General features: G+C 42.9%; 1 protein-coding gene and 1 pseudogene across 2 annotated transcripts in view; both read left to right on the top strand.

Annotated features, from left to right (window-relative positions):
- Positions 1-18,986, top strand: part of GCNT2 (glucosaminyl (N-acetyl) transferase 2 (I blood group)) — a 121,041-nt gene that overhangs the window by 45,494 nt on the left and 56,561 nt on the right. The gene's annotated exons all lie outside the window — the stretch shown is intronic.
- On the top strand, positions 15,118-18,128 carry LOC137773042 (ferritin light chain pseudogene; annotated as a pseudogene).

Here is an 18,986-nt window from a genome sequence, read left to right as displayed (position 1 = left end):
GGACTTCCCTGTTGGTCCAGTGGTTAAGACTCTGTGCTTCCACTGCAGGGGGCATGGGCTCGATCCCTGGTCAAGGAACTAAGATCCCACGTGCTTGCCAAAAAATAAAAAAATTTAAAAAAATTGTTGGTCCATATAGTAACTCTATGTTTAACATTTTGAGGAACTGCCAAGCTGGTTTCCAAAGCAGGTGCACCATTTTGCATTCCCACCAGCAGTGTATGAGAGTTCCAATTTCTTCACATCCTTGCCAACACTCATTATTGCCTGTCTTTTTATTTTACCCATTCTAGTGGGTGTGCCGTGATATCGCCTGTGGTTTGGTTTGCATTTCCCTAATGAGCTATGATGTGGAACATCTTTTCATGTGCTTCTTGGCCTTTGGTCTATCTTCTTGGAAGAAGACTAAGGGCCTTTTGGACATTGTTTCTTTGAACCTTGGTATTGTTCCAATCTCTGTTTTGTAGATGAGGAAGCTGAGGTATGGAGAGTTTGTGTTACTTTCCCAAAGACGCCCAACTCATAAGTGCCAAAGACACTTGAATTTGTTTTGAAGACTGGACAGATTAAAAGATGAAATTGTCCAACATTGAATTAAGGACAAACTGCATGGCTAAAAAGTTAATTCAGGTTTCCTCATCCTGAATCCTTTGACTAAGCAATTAGCTAAGACACTTAAAACATAAAGCAACCCATTTAATCAAGATAATGTCCTAATATGTAGTTACTGAAATTTGACCGTTTTCTGCGGTTTTATGCAAACCATAATTCCTCCTCCTTTGAAGAATCAAATGGCTACAATTCCCTCCGGTCTAAAAAACCTTATTTGCTCTCTCCAGCCTATGACCTTTTTCTCCCAGCTCTTTAACAGTGAGATGAAGGGTTTGTGCTGGAGTCCCAGTTACTGTTTTTGTGGCTTTTACTTTTTGTTTCTTCCATTTCACAAGATTTGCCCCTTGGCCGCGGTCTGCATTTGTATGTGTGTGCATTGGTCTGTGCTAACTATATTTGACCACCTAGAAACTTAGGAGGGGGTTGTTTAAATGCACACCACTTTGCTGCTTCAAATACTATTTCTTGTGTTACCAAGCTTGACAAATTTAGGGCAGGGTCTGACAGAGTTTCGCAAGCATTTGTTTTTATCTCTGAGGATTGATAAATGTGTCTCTCTAGTTTTCTCCTTATTAGGAATGAAGTGAACTTCAAATTCCTATAATCTTTGCAATCCTAACTGACCTCCTTCTAACCATGGTGAAAAATCATAACAATTTTTATAGAAGGTAAATCAGCCACCCTGGTAGAATTTTCCATTCGAATACTAAGCTGTGTGCAGCTGTTTTTAGCTGCTCTTTGTGACTTTACAGGGCTCAGCCCTGTAAAGTCACAAGGCTTCGGTCTTGTCAATCAGGCAAAAGCTAGGTGTGGGGTGGCTTTCTAGCTTCAAAGCCTTAAAAGGGAAGGTTAAGATAGGAGGGGAAATGAAATTAAGGACAAGGCAGGATTGGGAATAAAATTAATTGCAACAGGGCCTCCCTGGTGGCGTAGTGGTTAAGAATCCGCCTGCCAATGCAAGGGACACGGGTTCGAGCCCTGGTCCGGGAAGATCCCACATGCCGCGGAGCAACTAAGCCCGTGCACCACAACTACTGAGCCCGCACGGCTAGAGCCCGTGCACCACAACTACTGAAGCCCGTGCACCTAGAGCCTGTGCTCCACAACAAGAGAAGCCACTGCAATGAGAAGCACGCGCACCACAAGGAAGAGCAGCCTCCGCTCGCCGCAACTAGAGAAAGCCTGCGCGCAGCAACGAAGACCCAACGCAGCCTAAAATAAATAAATAAATAAATAAATAAACATTACACACACACAAATTAATTGCAACAATAGGTCACTACTGACAAGACGTGGGGCCTGAGAATAGAAATGTGGAGTTGTCCTGAAGGTCCCAGGGGCCCTGCACAGCCTTATTCTGAGTGCAGCTACAAACGGCTCCATCTTTTCCCAAAGTGTACGGAGTGCTTTAGGTTTGTTCCCAGATTGCTTCCTGTAATGGCAGCCTCTTTCCTTGTTATACTTTCTGTGCATTGCTGAGCTTCTCAGCTGTGTCTGTGCATGCTGATCTCCTGGGCGAGGCTACAAATTGGCTACATAGTGATCCTGGCAGCATGTATGGCACACAAGGCCCACGGCAGCTGGGGACCCTTGGCCAGACACCTGTGGATGAGAGAACTTTGTTCTTTTTTTTTTTTTTTTTATGGTTGCCGGACAAATGACTGTTTTCTATGTGCCCTGGTGTGAAAACTGTTGAAAAGTTGCTTCCTTAATATACCACCCTACATTAAAAACCAGATTTCAAAAACTCAGAGGGGCAAAGTTTCTATTTGGTCAGAAAAATTGGGGAAGAGCAGACTCTGGTCATGATCTTTAGGTAGAATTGTTGTCCTGTGTTAATTCTGTAGACTGGGGCTATTTCCACATCCTAGACAGCTCCAGCACTGGCACTGTTTTGTTGATGCAGGTAATATAAATTTTGTCTAAAGAAGAAATTCTACAGAACAAATGTTTTCTCAAGGAGACAGCAGAAAGACTTAATACTGATGCTTCATTTGGCTGTCATTTAATACCTCTCAGAAACCCTCTGAGGGAGGTAGATATTATTATCTCCAATTTGTGGATGAGAAAACCAAGGCTATCCAAGGTAAAATGACTTAATCTAGGTTTGTTTGACCCCTAATTCATGATCAGTCTAATCCATCAGGCTGCCTTTTAGGAGTTCTGTGGCTTAAGTAATGTACTTAATGAAAATACTACTCCTTGAATATCTAGGAAATGTTTGAAGAGCTTAATGACTTTTCAACCTTTTATATTAAACTAATTTCAAAATTACTATACTTATAATACTTATATACTTATTAGAATAGTATAAAGAGCTCTCCTATACCCTTCACTTACGCTCCCCAACCCATAACATTCCACCATATTTGCCTTATTCCTTTCTTCCTCTCTCTCTCTCATTTATGCTTTTCCTGAACCATTTGCAAATTACCTCTTACTATTTCAAAGTGTATTTCCTAACAACAGAGGCTCTCCTGTATAGTATCATACCATAATACAACCACCAAGTGCTACAGCATTACTCTTTAATCCACAGGCCCTATTCCAGTATTACCAGTTGTATTAATAATGTCCTTCATAAATCTAAGACCTGAGTAAGGATCTCGAGCTACACTTAGCTGTCATATCTCTTTAGGCTCCTCCAGTTTAGAACTATTTCTCAGTCTGTCTGTGTCTTTCAAGATCTTATAAATTTGGAAGAGTGCAGGTCTGATGTGTCCTCATGATTAGATTCAAGTTCTGCCTTTGGGCAAATGTATCAGAGAAGTAACGCTGTGGAAGCATGAAATGTTGATTTGTTCTGATGGTGGTGATTTTTTAAATATTTATTTATTATTTTTTAAAATTTATTTATTTTGGCTGCGCCGGATCTTAGTTGAGGTATGCGGACTTTTTTTTTTTTTTTTTTTAATTTATTTTTGGCTGTGTTGGGTCTTTGTTGCTGCGCGCAGGCTTTCTCTAGTTGCGGTGAGCGGGGGCTACTCTTCGTTGCGGTGCACGGGCTTCTCATTGCGGTGGCTTCTCTTGTTGCGGAGCACCAGCTTTAGGCGCAAGGGCTTCAGTAGTTGTGGCTCACTGGCTCTAGAGCACAGGCTCAGTAGTTGTGGCACACAGGCTTAGTTGCTCAGCAGCACGTGGGATCTTCCCGGACCAGGGCTCGAACCCGTGTCGCCTGCATTGGCAGGCGGATTCTTAACCACTGCGCCACCAGGTAAGTCCCCATGTGGACTTCTTAGTTGTGGCATGCATGTGGGATCTAGTTCCCTGACCAGGGATCAAACCCGGGTCCCCTGCATTGGGAGCACAGAGTCTTACCCACTGGACCACCAGGGAAGTCCCTATAGTGGTGATGTTAACTTTGACCCTTGGTTAAAATAGTGTTTGCCAATGTCTCATCTCTAAAGTAAATTCCTAAGTATTTTGAATTGATTACTAATAACTGATATATATTTTTCAGGAGAAACTTTGAAACTATGTAGATATCCTGTTCTTCGAACGTTCACACCCCAGTTATATCATCCACTGATGGTTCTCTTTTTTTTTTTTTTAACATCTTTATTGGAGTATAATTGCTTTACAATGGTGTGTTAGTTACTGCTTTATAACAAAGTGAATCAGTTATACATATACATATGTTCCCATATCTCTTCCCTCTTGCGTCTCCCTCCCTCCCACCCTCCCGATCCCACCCCTCTAGGTGGTCACAAAGCACACTGATGGTTCTTGCCAGACTCTATTACTCTGTGAGTTGCCAAATCCCTGCTTCTATATTGATTAGTTGGCTTTCATCTATAATGTCGAGCTTTCTCTTCTCTCCATGTGTTTTGTTTGTTTATTTATATTCCCATGGACATGGATTCCCATTTTATTCAATGGGTTATAATCCATTACTAGTTTTACTTATTTTGCTATTCAGAGTGTTCCAGACTTGACCAGTGGGGGCCCCTTCAAGTTGGCTTCTTCAACACACCCCCGTCATTCTTCGAGCACTTCCTTACTTTCTGGGACAAGTAGACCTTCCAAGCTAATCTTGTACTTAACCTGCCCCAGCTTTGGAGTCAGCCATTTTCTCCAAAGAACCCTGGTTCTATTTAGTAGAGATTGGTATTTAGAAACCAAGATCTGGTCACGCAAGGGTATTATGACTTCTGTGCCCTTTCAGGGGTCAGAGCTCGAATAAAATTATATATGTACGTGTATACACAATGTCTATATACACATGTGACACACACATACACACTCACACACGTGCATTCTATAACACATACTCCAGGAACTTCCCTGGTGGTCCAGAGGTTAAGACTCCACGCTTCCACTGCAGGGGCCATGGGTTCGATCCCTGGTTGGGGAACTAAGATCCTGCAAGCCCCGTGGCACAGCCAAAAATAAATAAATAAACAGTCATACCTTATTAAAAAAATTAAAAAAAATAAAACACATACTCCAACTCATTCGCACATTATCTCATACATTCACATACACATGCCTATCTATCCATCTATCTATTTATATGTTAAAAGCCATAGGGAATTCCCTGGTGGTCCAGTGGTTAGGAGTCGGCCCTTTCACTGCCATGGTCCAGGTTCAATCCCGGGTCAGGAACTAACATCCTGCAAACCACGTGGTGAGGCCCAAAAAAAAAAATCCACAAATTCGCACGATCTCCAATTCCAATCCAACAACAAAGGCTTTATTCCTTTATTCTCCATTTCCTTCCCCAGCAGTGAGGAACCTGGCTCCCATTAAACTCAGTATATTCACTTATTTTCTCCATCCCACTCTGTGTAACTAGTCTTTCCCATAGTGCTTAGCTGAAGTCCTGGCTCTGAGACATGCTGGTCCCACCTGCACCAACTGTAGCCTTGGCCCCTGGGAAGAGAAGGAGCTCGGAATGAATTTTTATACCCTTATAAATCTGTTTTTATTGGGAAGCAGTTCAATATATAAATACATAAATTCAGAATTCGGCTCTAATGCTACCTGACTTCTGAGGTTGGGTAATATGCTGGACCTTTCTAAGTCTCACTTGCTTTTCTGTAAAATGGTGATAATAATTGTGCCTACTTCACAGAGGTGTTGTGAACGTTAAAGGATAATCTACATGACAATTGGTGAATCATTCTCTGCAAAAAGAGAAGAGATAAGGATGGTTCACAAGGGTTCTGTCCCTTGAGATTATTTCCAGGTGCCCGGTTAATTATTATCAGTTCAAGGATCTGGCCTGAGAAACCCAGTTAGGCCCAGGGCCAGTTATTCCCCTGGATCAGGTCAAAACCTGCAGAAATGTGATCACCTGAAGAGGGAGCTAGAAAGGTGGAATTTGGAAGTCAATTACAATATGAACCGAAGGAAAAGATTTGTCCAGATGGTTTTCTGAGCGATAAAGAAGCTGGAAGGAAAGGAAAAGAAATCTCATAGTGCTTCAGGCCCAGGTGCATTCTCAGCACAAGCTAATGGACTGAATGTGAGAGAAAGAAAAAGAATGCTGGAGAAAGAAAGTCACGTGTCTTAGTGAAAGTGAAAACGGCTCTCCTTATTTCTCATGGTTCGACTATGAAGCAGATCTGGGTGCTGACACCTAGACGTCCCTGAACCTGCCTGAAGGGTACAGGATGGCACAGTGTAGTACTAACAGCACGAGCTCTGGAGCAAGGCTGCTCACATTCGAGTCCTGGGTTAGCCTCTGCTAGCACAGTGACCCTGGGCTGGGAGGTCACTGGGAGACCAGTGACCTTCTGAGTTGAAACTCAGAACTTCCTCATTGAACAAGTAGGGGTGAGAGCCCCTGATGCCAGCTACCAGCTGTGTCATTCACACTTCTTGGTACCCTGTTTTAACATACATTCTGCTTGTCCGTGCAGGTGCGCCCTCCATCCTTGTCTAATCTATAATTTTTTTTTTTTTTTTTTTTTGGCCGCTCCGTGCAGCTCGTGAGATCTTAGTTCCCCGACCGGGGATTGAACCTGTACCCTCAGCAGTGAAAGCGTGGAGTCCTAACAACTAGATCGCCAGGGAATTCTCATCCTTATCTAATGTAGATTATAAGTGCCTTAATGCTGGCACTGAGTTTTGTGTTGATGAGCACAGGGGTTTTTAGATTCAGTTTTGACCTCCTGTTCTGTTTCCTCTTGACTCCCTTTCTGCTGGGCATTGCCCACTGGTAGGAAGGAGAGGTCGTCGGGTCATGGCTGAGAGTGGCTGGTGTCAGGAGCCAGAGTGGAAACAGCCTTGGTCTGCTTAGGGAAGAAGTGACGTGGGCTCTGGTATGTGGTCCGGCAGAGTATTTGATTAGAAGTGGTAACCATAAATACTAGTTATTACAGAAAGACACCCGGGAGACTCCGCTGGAAGAATATTTCTGGGAGAAGGACTTTGACTCATTATTTATTCATTCATTCATTCATTTCTGGCGAGATTATATAACATAGAAAGTGCACATATCATTAGGGTTCAGAATGATGCAGTTTCACAAACTAGACACACCCAAGCAACCAGCATCAAGACACAGAAATAACCAGCATCCCACTTTCTACCTTGATGTCTGACAGCAGAGGTACTTTTACCTGTTTTTGTCCTTTATAGAAATGGAAATATACAGCATGCACTTTTTCTGTCTGCCTTTTTTTTGCTGAATGTTATGTCTGTGAGATTCCCTTTGTGGTTGTTGCAGGCAGTTCTACTGATGCATTCTCGTTGCTGTGCAGAGAGAAGGACGTGTGTGCGGTTGGGGAGCGGGGATGATTTTGCCCCCCAGGGAACGTTTGGCGATATCTGGAGACATTACTGGTTGTCACAACTTGGGGAGAGGGGGCAAGGGGTGCTACTGCATCCAGTGAGTAGAGGCCAGGGTTGCTTCTAAACATCCTACGGTGCACAGGACGGCCCCCCCACACAAGGCATATTCAGCCCAAAATGCCAGTAGTGCCAAGGTAGAGAAACCCTGTTGTAAAATAACCGTTGGTGGGCATTTGGGTCTATTATGAACACGGCTGCAGTGAATGTTGAGCTATGCGTCCTTTGATAAACGTGTACGCAAATACCTGGGGATGGAATTGCCGGGGGAGAGGATATGTCTGTGCTCAGCCTGAGTAGATACTGCCAGTTTTCCAGAGTGGTCCCAATTCACGCTTCCACCAGGAATGCACGCATGTTCTGGTTGCTCTGCGTCTGCACCGATATACGGTATTTTCTGACTTTTTCTCATTTTTAAAAAAAGTTTGTATCCTTCTCCTGCACCCTCCTCCATTTCAGCTTATGGCACACTAGATACTCAAAACATCACTGTTTGTCGGTAAATAGTCCTAATCTATATTTTGTGAAAGACTGGGATTATGCACAGGTGTGCACACTGTATACAGTAAATTAGAAAATGCATTTGGGGCAGGAAGACCTGCAACTAGGGTTTCTCTTATTTAAATAACAGCAACTAGCACCTTTCTGTATATCCATTTTCTGCCATTTTTCCTAAAAGTACCAATTAACTTTCCACAGGAAACCTTATTCAAGGAATCAGATTATCCACCATTTGAATTCATATTTATTAAGTATTTCCAAATTATACAGTATTGTTTATCCTGAAATATTGGTTGTTTTGTTTTGTTTAGAGTATATTGTTTAGTCCTAGGGAAATAGATCAGGTGGGGTCATTGAGGAAAAAAAAAATCATAGAATTTTGGCATCTGATCCGTTGGTTCTCAAACTTTTCGTCTCAAGACTTTGTTAGAAATGGAAATGATTAAATTCCACCTAAAACTAACTGATGTCTTGCGGCAGGGGCCCTGCAACCTGTATTTTAACGACCCCTCCATGTAATGAGATGTCCAACAGAAGTTTGCAAACTTTTGACCTAGACTATCCTTAACCTCAAGTCACAGGCACACCAGTTTGGCTTTTGGAAACAAGTGTTTTGCTGAAACAATGAGTCAGTTCTTCCAAGGTTAAGTAATTAATTTCCACAGGTAAATTCAGTGGTAAGTTTCATCCTGAAATGTTAATTGGCTGTGACTTTTGTGGGATGATTGATTGTTCATTTTCTAAGCCCCCCAATTTCAGGCTGTTCATAGTACTAATGGCTACATTTCTGCTACTAAAAGGTTGCCTCCTAGCTGCACAGGCTTTGACATTTGCCTCTGGGGATTTGTGTAGAGTGTCTTTTGCAAATATTTGCTTAGCATCCTTTAGCATGCAGGAATTGTTTCCATGACACCTTTGCTCCATCAAAATCAGATGCAGATCACTTCAGCTCACACTACCATGATATGATCTGGTACGACCGCCTCCTGGACCTGCCACCTAGGCCTTGAAAATTCTGTGTGTTAAACTTCTTACCCACTCTGAGATGAGAATTTGAAATCATGCTTTGCGTCTGTGATCTAGACAGCAACTTCTCCTGTTGCTAATTAGATGAACGGGATAGAAAATAAAATGATTGGGTCCCAGGAGAAGGTGGATTTTCCCCAGTGAACTCCCTTGGAGGACTCCTCAATTATGGGAGAATTGTTGTTTTAGTGAAAGATGTGCTTCGGAAATATCTTCTTCTTCCCTTTAGCGTCATAATCATCACTGATAGATAGATAGATAGATGATAGATAGATAGATAGATAGATAGATAGATAGATAGATAGATAGATAGATAGATAGATAGATAGATATAGACAAATAAATAAAAGGCTTCATTTACAAACCATCTAGCCACCCAGAACAGAATAACTTAACTGGTTGTCCAAAGTGGATTAGATTATCACCCTTCTTTACTTTCTTGGGAAATACTCTTAGTTCCAGGGGAAAAAAATAAATCCCTATAGGGACTTCTTTGGTGGCACAGTGGATAAGACTCCACGCTCCCAATGCAGGGCACCCAGGTTTGATCCCACATGCATGCCGCAACTAAGAGTTTGCATGCCACAACTGAGGAGCCCGCGTGCCACAACTAAGACCCAGTGCAACCAAATAAATAAATAAATATAAAAAATAATAATAAAAAAATAAATCCCTATATTTTATAATTAAGGAATGAATCCCTGAGTCATTTGACCTGCTTCAGTAACAATGCAAACCACACAAAAATGACCTTCCAAAGAACAGCCATCAGTGAGACCAAGAAATGATACCATCTCACCTCATTTACCTAACCTTTTCGGCCGATATAACTTCGTCTCTCCATGCCACGCCAACAAAAACTTCATCAGACCCAGTCCTTCTGGTGCCCTTTTCACTATTTTAACATGATAAGTCTAGCTTTTGCTCAAGCCTGTGTTTCCTCAGTTTCTTTCTCAACTCCAGGATAGCAGTTAATTGAGAATGGAAAAACAAGTCCCAGAACAATTATGAAAGTATAATGAAGTTTGCATTAGTACATGCAATTAAACCAAGGAAAGATGCGTGAGGAATTATGAACAGGATTCAGTGCTGATGTGGTACATTTATAGTTAGGTCTTTGTACAGGCGTGTGCTAGGGGGAGGAGAGAAAAAAGCACTATTTGTACCGTAAAATCACTCCTCCAGATAGCTAGAAATCGGCTTAAAAGAAAAAAATCATGGGGACTTCCCTGGCGGTCCAGTGGTTAGGACTCTGCGCTTCCACTGCAGGGGCACAGGTTCAAGCCCTGGTCAGGGAACTAAGACCCCCACCTGCTGCATGGTGTGGCCAAAAAGAAAAAGGAAAAACATCATGGATGGCTCTCCTAGCCTATGCTGTTCTAACATATAAATTAAAAGTGGGCAAACATGGGTTTCAACATTCCTTCTTCCATAGCTGAAAATTGCACTTTCAAATGCCCAGATGACTCTGGACCCATTCACGAGCGTTGAACACACCGTGTGCCAGGCCCTGGTTGAGCCAGTGAGCTGTGGGAGGGAAACAGGGGGCAAAAGTCCTTACTCTCACCCTCTAAACATGCTTGGTACTTTGAGGCTGTGGTTCACTGATTGGAAGGTTTTTATCTGCTGCCACGTCAAAGAAGTTCTAGATTTACAACCCTCCCTGGGAAATTTCTCCACACTGGGCTTTCTTGTTTTTGTGTTCTTGATCACTCTTGTCATTTCTCCAACTGGAATGCCTTCTCGGTGTCTGCGTCTCACCACCGGAAGCCCTTTCTAACCGCCCTGCCTCCAAGGGAACTGTTTCTCCTCTCTGAGTTCCTGTCACATTTGGTAGACATCCTCTTGTTTGGAACCGAGCCACAGTCTTTCCTGTTTTGTTGGTTATCTTTTCAGCTCTATGTATTTTGAATCCTAGTGAAGGTATACGCTCCTACAGGATAGGGGCCATACCTCATACCTCCTGGATTCCATCACTGCTGCTTAGCGGTTCACCTTACAACACACTGAATTGTAGCTCATTTTAAAAAGCTGGAAGGGGGCTTCCCTGGTGGCGCGGTGGTTGGGAGTCTGCCTGCCGGTACGGGAGGGGCCGCGACAGTGAGAGGCCCGCGACCGCGATGAGGAGTGGCCCCCGCTCGCCGCAACCGGGGAAGGCCCTCGCACAGAAGCGAGGACCCAACACAGCCAAAAATAAGTAAGTAAGTAAATAAATAAATAAATTTATTTATTTATTTATTTATTTATTTATTTATTTATTTATTTATTTAAAAAGCTGGAAGGGACCAGGGAGAACATCCTTTATAAAGAGGAAGCGAGTAGGGGCCTAAGAGCACATAATCGGCTAAAGGTAGAAAAGCGACCAGAACCCAGGCTTCCTCGTTTTTGCACCATGCCCTGTTAGTAATCGTGGGCGTTAATGACACACAAGACAAAGCACGTCTTGCGTGGTTTCCTCCAGAAATTCGATTAAAAGTTGTGGGTTTTTTTGTTTTGTTTTTTGTTTGTTTGTTTGTTTTTTTAAATCATTAGAGCTTCTTTTTTTTTTTTAAGTTTAATTTTTATTTATTTATTTATGGCTCTGTTGGGTCTTCGTTTCTGTGCGAGGGCTTTCTCTAGTTGCGGCGAGCGGGGGCCACTCTTCATCGCGGTGCGCGGGCCTCTCACTGTCGCGGCCTCTCTCGTTGCGGAGCACAGGCTCCAGACGCGCAGGCTCAGTAGTTGTGGCTCACGGGCCCAGTTGCTCCGCGGCGTGTGGGATCTTCCCAGACCAGGGCTCGAACCCGTGTCGCCTGCATCGGCAGGCAGACTCCCAACCACTGCGCCACCAGGGAAGCCCCTGGTTTTTTTTAAATGTCATTTAATCTATCCGGTCAATCAATCTGGTCAGAGTTTTTGCTTGTCAGAAAAAAAGATACCCGTTGCTCTGTTCCCAATTCCAGTCAGAAGAACATTTATCCACGAGCACCTGGAACCATGGGGGATGTGGACTCCATTCCTTCATTCATTCAACACATTTAAAAATAAATAAATGACATAAATAAGGCAACATACGTATTTCTCATGACCAGTTTGAAGGAGTGGAAAAATAATAATACAAAGTAGACTTTCTACTAATTCCCAGTCCATTAATTCCTTAGTGACCTTGGGACTTTAAATCTTTTCCCTATCTTTATTTCTTTATTTAAGAAAAAACTCAAACAGTGCAGTATCTGATGTCCTGTGAATATCTACAGGACTAAAGCCTCGACTTTAAGAGCCTTCGAATTGTTTCTAGGAAATGTAGTTAACTGAGGCATAACTAGCACATTTACCTCCTAGTTTAAGAGGCTTTACTTACGTGTAATACTACTGCTATTATTATCATTGACGTGTGCCTCATGCATTTGCCGGCTGATGTGTACTTTCCACCATGACTTATTTCGCTCTTGTTCCTCCTCCAGTTGGCACTTGTTGCCCGGGAGCTCCTCGACCTAACATCTTAGGTGGTGCTCCTTTGGCAACAAGGTGAAGTCCAAGTTTTTCAGCACAACATGCAAGGTCTTTTATGACATTTTACTTACGACCAGCTGCTGCCTGCCTCAAGGGTGTGCCTTAGCCTGGCAGGCAGCGAACTTCACGTGATTCTCCCTCAACTCATCCTCCTGTAGGTCTTCCAGAGTCAGGCAAGTGCTACCTTGCCCCTTCCTACAGAAAGCCTAGGGGTGCTGAGGCTTGCCTTTCCCCCTTTGATTATTTCTTTATTTCACTGAGATTCCGAGTCTTCCAGTATTTCACAAAAAGAATACCCTCTTCATTTTGGAGCTGTGCTCTAGATAGCGTCATAACTGGAAAAATTCTTTTTTTTTTTAAGTTGAAGTATAGTTGATTTACAATGTTTCATGTGTACAGCAAAGTGATTCAGTTATACATAAACATATATTTATCTATTCTTTTTCAGACTCTTTTCCATTATAGGTTATTACAAGATATTGAATATAGTTCCTTGTGCTGTACAGTAGGTCCTTGTTGATTATCTATATATTAGTGTGTATATGTTAATTCCCAAACTCCTAATTTATCCCTCCCCCCTCCTTTCCCCTTTGATAACCATAAGTTTGTTTTCTTTGTCTGTGAGTCTATTTCTGTTTTGTAAATAAGTTCATTTGTATCCTTTTTTCTTTAGATTTCACATATAAGTGATATCGTATGATATATGTCTTTGTCTGACTTACTTCACTTAGTACGATAATCTCTAGGTCCATCCACATTGCTGCAAGTGGTATTATTTCATTCTTTTTAATGGCACAGTACTATGCCAGTGTGTGTGTGTGTGTGTATACCACATCTTCCTTATCCATTCATCTGTCAGTGGACATGTAGGTTACTTCCATGTTATGTCTTGGCTATTGTAAATAGTGTTGCTATGAACATTGGGGTACATGTACCTTTTCAAATGAGAGGTTTTGTCTTTTCCAGATATCTGCCCAGCAGTGGGGTTACAGGATCATATGGTAACTCTATTTTTAGTTTTTTAAGAAACTTACGTACTGTTCTCCACAGTGGCTGCACTAGTTTACATTCCCACCATCAGTGTAGGAGGTTTCCCGGAAAAATTATTAAATGATGTAAAAAACAATAAAGGCTTCTGAATGGAAGAAAAAGCAAGTTTTTAAGGTGGCCCCGGAGAGGGTAAACACGTCTAGCCTGATTAATTGTCTAGTTCGGGAATAACTGCTTCCAAAGTGAGCCAAAGGTGCGTCAATCTTGTCCTGGCCTGCAGTCACGGGCAGGTAGGGAAGGCTGAGCGGCTCAGTCTCAGCAGCAAAAAAATGCCTGCTGTCTGTGCTGGAAAAGCAGGTCACATGGCCTATTAGGAAGGAAAGGGAACAGGTAAGGCCTTCCCCTCTTACAACAAGTGGTTTTTCAAAAAGTTCTCTTGTAGGCATTTTTCAATACCCAAGGACAGCCAAAAGGGCAGACGGGAAAAAGAGCCACATTTTCAACACTCAAACAGTGCTGTTTTAAATAACGGACTGAATACCAAACAAATAGGATGAACGTTCCTAATCTGGCTAATGTCTGTATTTCTCAATATAGTAACATTATTGATGTCAGTGCCCTAAGCCTGGAACACTAGGAATTGCAGAACTCCTAGTGAATGGGAAGACTGAAATAGCATTAGAAGCTACTCAGCTCTTTCTAAAGCTTTTGGATTCCCAAAATAGAGAAGAATTTAGAAGACTACTGTATTTCATGGCTGTTGCAGCACATCCTTCTGAATTTAAATTACAGAAAGAAAGTGACAACTGAATGGCTGTGAAAAGGATATTCTCAAAAGCTATTGTTGACAATAAAAATTTATCCAAAGGCAAAACTGATCTTCTGGTACTCTTTTTTTTTTAAAAGAAATTCATGTTCTTTTATTTATTTATTTATTTATTTATGGCTGTGTTGGGTCTTCGTTTCTGTGCGAGGGCTTTCTGTAGTTGCGGCAAGTGGGGACCACTCTTCATCGCGGTGCGCGGGCCTCTCACCATCGCGGCCTCTCTTGTTGCGGAGCACAGGCTCCAGATGCGCAGGCTCAGTAATTGTGGCTCACGGGCCCAGTTGCTCCGTGGCATGTGGGATCTTCCCAGACCAGGGCTCGAACCCGTGTCCCCTGCATTGGCAGGCAGATTCTCAACCACTGCGCCACCAGGGAAGCCCTTCTGGTACTCTTTTTAATGGATGATCAAAAAGATGTTTTTAAGATTTTAAGATTCCTGGAACTCTACATAAAATTGTCAGTGTTAAGCTCATGGACATTCAGAAGGAAAGAGATCCAAACAGAGACACAGGATATATTTATTGCCAGAGAATTGATCAAAGTGATTATTCTGACCATACAAGGAAGACAACCAAGGATGAGCTAATGAATTTACTAAAAAATATTGATGAGGATTCAAAACTTTCTGCCAAAGAGAAGAAAAAATTGCTAGCTCAGTTCTATAAATGTCACCCAGACATCTTTATTGAGTATTTTGGGGACTGAGTGTTCCAGTGTCTGTATATAACTTGTGTATTTTAAGAATAAATTATGTATCCTAAAGATCCAATCACATTGTAATATTGGATGCTCTTCTAAATATGAAACTGTACTTAATAAAACTTTTTTGTATAAAAAAGACCCAGGGTCGCCCTTTTCTCCAGCCTCCGACCACCCTCCAACCTTCGGAGTCAGCCACTCATCTATCCTCGGTCACCGGGACCAGCCAACACCATTTTTTGAGCCGAACTCCTTATTACCGGTCAACTATGAGCTCCCAGATTCGTCAGAATTATTCCACCAAGGTGGAGGCCGCCGTCAACCGCCTGGTCAACATGCATCTGCGGGCCTCCTACACCTACCTCTCTCTGGGCTTCTATTTCGACCGCAGCGATGTGGCTCTGGAGGGCGTGGGCCACTTTTTCCGCGAATTGGCCGAAGAGAAGCACGAAAGCGCTGAACGTCTCTTGAAAATGCAAAACCAACGCGGCGGCCGCGCCCTCTTCCAGGACGTGCAGAAGCCATCTCAAGATGAGTGGGGTAAAACTCAGGACGCTATGGAAGCTGCCATTAACATGAAGAAGAACCTGAACCAGGCCCTTCTGGATCTGCATGCCCTGGGTTCTGCCTGGACAGACCCCCACCTCTGCGATTTCCTGGAGAGCCACTTCCTAGATGAGGAGGTGAAACTCATCAAGAAGATGGGTGACCACCTGACCAACCTCCACAGGCTGGCTGGTCCCCAGGCTGGGCTGGGCGAGTATCTCTTTGAAAGGCTCACCCTCAAGCATGACTAGGAGCTTCCGGAGCCCAGTGGCCTTTGAGGAGCCCCTCTGGTGTCAGGGCTTCTGCCTGAAGCCCCTCTCTGCAGCCACTAGGCAGCTTTTTAACCACCCTGGAGCCCTCTCCCAAGCCTTGGACCAAATGGAAACAATAAAGCTTTTTGCAGCCAAAAAAAAAAAAAAAGGGGAAAATGGTTGCAGCACCAGTGACAAGACAATTCATTCAACAGCCAGTAGACATTGACAGGCCTGGATGTGCCAGGCACTGTGCATACAAAAAAGCCCTTCCCTCTTGGAGCTTAGATTCTGGAGCACGACGAGGGAGGGGTAGGAGGGATGGAGAGAAGGAGACAGACGCAAGGTATTGCAGAATTTGAATCTCCAGGACTTGATGATCAGTGGGTCAGGAAGAGGGAGAACTTAGAGACTGAGCCTAGGTGACAGGGAGAAGAGTAAGGCCCCTCAAGGCTGCGACAGAGGAGAAAGGGCAGGTTTGAGGGGGAAGGAAATGAGTCTGCTTTTGGATGTGATCAGTAAACAGAACAAGTAGCTATGAAGCAAAAACTCCACGAAATCAACATGACTTTACATTACATTACATTACATTGCAATGACCCACCTCCCCAGTCCCATGAAAAGTCAGACTAGGTTTCCTAGGAAATTCTCCTGCCATTAGAGGTTAAAATTGTATTGACTATTGGGACTTCCCTGGCAGTCCAGTGGTTAAAACTCTGTGCTTCCGATGCAGGGGGCACTTGTTCCATCCCTGGTCGGACAGATCCCACAGGTCTTTTAGAATTTCACATCTATGCATTCAGTTTCTTCCTGGAAAACTCAAATTGGGATTGCCAACAAAGTCCCAAATTCAAGATAATCCAAAATTGAGCTTATTATCTTGACCTAAAAAGCCCAACTCCTCTACTCCCAACTTGTCAAGTCCTTTCAACTAAAACCCCAGGCATCCTCTTGGACCGCTCAACCAGTCAGTAACCAAATTCTGTTGATTCTTCTTCCTTCTTTTTTTCTTGGTCTGTTATCCTTCTCCTTTCTGTGTTTCTACTGCCTCAGTTGGAGCTCTTGCTATTGCTGGTCATGAACATTATCTTTTAATGATTTCTCCATCTCCACTCTTGCCATTCCACCTTGCAATTTCTTCACATCTGCTAAGTCAACTTGCTAAAGTCATACCTGAACATGGTATTTCCCACTTAGAGTCAGCAGCTCCCCTCTGTCAAGTAAAATTCCTGACCATGACATACCGGGATCTTCCATATCCAAGCCTCATCTCATGCCCTGTCTTTCCCAGTACGCTCATCTTCAAAACTTGCATTTTCAGTCAGTTGGCTTTTCTTACTTCCCCCCCAAATATGGAGTGCTCTTCCTGATAGCGCCTGTGTTTCTGCTGTTTCATTTACTTATCTTTTATGTCTCAGCTCAATCAGTATCCTCTTTTGAAGACCTCACTACTCTTTGAGTCCCTTCACATCCCCAGGAGAACTGAGGAGGAGGAAGTGGTGGTGGTGATAACTAGTATATATTATAGTTCAGGCCTACTATGTGATAAGCACTGTTCTAAGTGCCTTATTCATATTAAACCACACAAAAACTACCTATGAAGTAGGCACTGTTATATTTCTATCTTGTTGATGAGGAAACTGAGGCACAGAGAGATGAATCAACCTGCCTGTGGACTCGGAAGCAATAGGCAATGACGTGTGATTTGACCTTAGAGAGTCTGGCCCTTGGATCTGTGCTCTCCGGCACCACACCTTACAGTGTGTCAATCATTTGATCAGTCTTTTCTTGGGTATCATTGTACTTTGGACATTTTTATTCTTGTACTTCAAATATTTCACTGCACTGGGTTTTCTGTCTTATTTCCCCAACTATACCAAAGTTTCCGTGAAGGCTGGAGTAATTCTTACTCATATATGGTCCTAAACTCAGTAGGCACAGAGTGTTGGTAAGGTGAGAAAGGAGTGGAAAGAATGTTTGGTGTAGTATTTATGGATAAACAAATGAGTCATATATTTCTCTCAGACACTTTAAAACTGTTATTCCACCTCGTGATCACAGTAGCAGTGTTTTTGATTGAATCGTGTCTTTCGGAAAGAGATCCTCCCGCATTTTGCAGAATCTGAAACTTAAGAACAGGTGATTTATTCAGGACGCATAACCCAGGTTCCCTCACTGTATATGTTTCCTTATTAAATACAAATCAGTCTACAGAAAGACATACATGGATGTATGCAAAATTAATACATGCAAAGTTAATCTTAGTTCTATAGCCCTCTGGTGTCAGGGCTTCTGCCTGAAGCCCCTCTCTGCCAGCCACTAGGCAGCTTTTTAACCACCCTGGAGCCCTCTCCCAAGCCTTGGACCAAATGGAAACAATAAAGCTTTTAGCAGCAAAAAAAAAAAAAAAATGGGAAAATGGTTGCAGCACCAGTGACAAGACAATTCATTCAACAGCCAATAGACATTGACAGGCCTGGATGTGCCGGGCGCTGTGCATACAAAAAAGCCCTTCCCCCTTGGAGCTTAGGGCCCAGGCTCCTCATCCGGCTTCCACTGAAAGAGCTCTGCCAGCTCCCCTACTTCCCCCACCAAGGCCAGGAGGAGGTTCCGAGGTTGGTGGAACTGGTCCCAGTCTCGTTCAGCAGCAAACTCGGCATGGAGGCGGCGGATGTCCTCGAGCGTTGGTCCCGAGCTGAACCATAAATCTGAACCCCTTTGTTGTTGGCCAGTTGGAAATATTAATGTAAACAGACTCTGTTGGCCTCATTGTCATGTATCTGAACACTTTGTCAAACTGCAAATATTTAAAATATTTTAATATTCACTCTAAGCCAAAAAGTCTTTGCCAAACTAGATACAGAAATTACTCTCTGTTGTCTTGAAATAGGATAGACTATAACCTGATATTTAAAGGTATTATTTGGGAAAAAAAAGAAGCTTGGGATTGAATTTTCCGTTATCATTCATCGTCTTGTCATTTACCATTATCATTCATTATCATATCATTTTCAGAGTCATTCTCTTTGCTCCATGGGAACACTAAGAATTAGATTGATCTGCTCTGTCCAGATAAGGGCTCCATTTACTTTCTTCCACTTTGCATAAAAAGCCAAAGGTGGGTTCTATGTAGAGTTTATTCGTGATGGGTCTTAGAGAATGAGGAGAATTTAGTAAGGGAGAGAGAAAAATAATGGACCAGCTGGAATAATGAAAAATGGGAGCAATAAAAGCTAGAATGAAAACAT

This window comes from Eschrichtius robustus, chromosome 12, assembly GCF_028021215.1.
Source record: "Eschrichtius robustus isolate mEscRob2 chromosome 12, mEscRob2.pri, whole genome shotgun sequence".
NCBI lineage: Eukaryota > Metazoa > Chordata > Mammalia > Artiodactyla > Eschrichtiidae > Eschrichtius > Eschrichtius robustus.
The sequence above is the reverse complement of the archived record's forward strand: the minus strand, read 5'-3'. Positions and strand labels throughout refer to the sequence as shown.